This window comes from Rhododendron vialii, chromosome 1a, assembly GCF_030253575.1.
Source record: "Rhododendron vialii isolate Sample 1 chromosome 1a, ASM3025357v1".
Taxonomy (NCBI): domain Eukaryota; kingdom Viridiplantae; phylum Streptophyta; class Magnoliopsida; order Ericales; family Ericaceae; genus Rhododendron; species Rhododendron vialii.
The window spans coordinates 45,066,470-45,068,000 of NC_080557.1; positions in this window are offsets into that span (position 1 = coordinate 45,066,470).

Sequence of the window (1,531 nt, forward strand, 5' to 3'; positions counted from 1 at the left end):
CTCATTTGTGGAACCGAACACAATATCATCAACATATATTTGAGCAATTAAAAGGTCGCTTTCAATTTTCTTCAGAAATAAGGTTCGGTCTACTCCCCCTTTCACAAAGCCGGTATTTAAAAGATGATCGGTTAAACGTTCATACCAAGCTCGAGGGGCTTGTTTAAGGCCATAAAGGGCCTTACGAAGGCGGTACACATGATCAGGAAATGAAGGATCAATAAACCCTTTAGGTTGTTCCACATACACCTCCTCCTTAAGGTCACCATTCAAAAAGGCACTTTTAACATCCATTTGAAATAATTTAAAATTAAAATGAGATGCAATGCCAAAAAGTAACCTTATTGACTCCATTCTTGCTACGGGGGCAAAGGTATCATCGAAATCAATTCCCTCAATTTGGGTGTACCCCTGGGCAACTAACCTAGCCTTATTACGCACAACTATGCCATCTACATCCTTTTTATTTTTAAATATCCACTTAGTGCCTATGACGTTAGTGTGAGAGGGTCTCTGTACTAAGTACCAGACATCATTCCTCACAAATTGTTGTAGTTCTTCTTGCATGGCTCCTATCCAATAGTCATCTCCTAAGGCCTCTTCTACCCTTTTTGGCTCTAATGTGGACGTGAAACACACATAATTGATCTCATTCCTAATTTGCCTCCTAGTTTTCATCTCATCATTGGGTTCTCCTATGACTTGGCTAATGGGATGGTTAAGCTTTACTCGAGCCGAGGGTTCTTTGGCAGAGAAAGGAACTAAGTTGTGTTGACCTAACTCCTCATCTTCTAAAGGCTCATCTACCTCAACCTCACTATCTTTTTCAACTCTCTCATCCACACCCGTAGGAATGTCAAGAACCCCTTTAGAAGAAACTCCCACATCTAAACCATTGGATTGAAACTCCCCCTCAAAAATTTCCCAACTCCCTTCATCATCATCATTAACCTGAGGGACTGACTGATCAAGAGTGGTATCATCAACAACTACATTGGCCGACTCAACTAGGGTAGAGGTGCGTAGATTATATACTCTAAAAGCTCTGCTCGTGTTGGAATACCCTAAAAAGATACCATCGTCACTCTTTGAGTCAAATTTGCCTAAGGACTCACTATCTCGCAAAATATGACATTTACTACCGAACACCCTAAAATACTTCACTGAAGGCCGCTTACCATTCCAAATTTCATAGGGTGTGAGAGTAGTCCCTGGTCTAACATACACTCTATTTATAGTATAGCACGCAGTATTAATAGCTTCAGCCCAAAGGTTTCTAGGGACACGCTTTGCATGAAGCATAACTCTTGCCATCTCTTGAAGAGTTCTATTCTTTCTTTCAACAACCCCATTTTGTTGGGGTGTGCGAGGTGCGGAGAACTCGTGCTTTATTCCCTTTTTATTGCAATATTTTTCAATGTCGGAGTTCTCAAACTCACGACCATGATCACTGCGGACTCGTGTGATAGGGTACCCTTTCTCATTTTGAATACGTTGACAAATAGTTTTGAAACAAGCATAAGCATCAGAT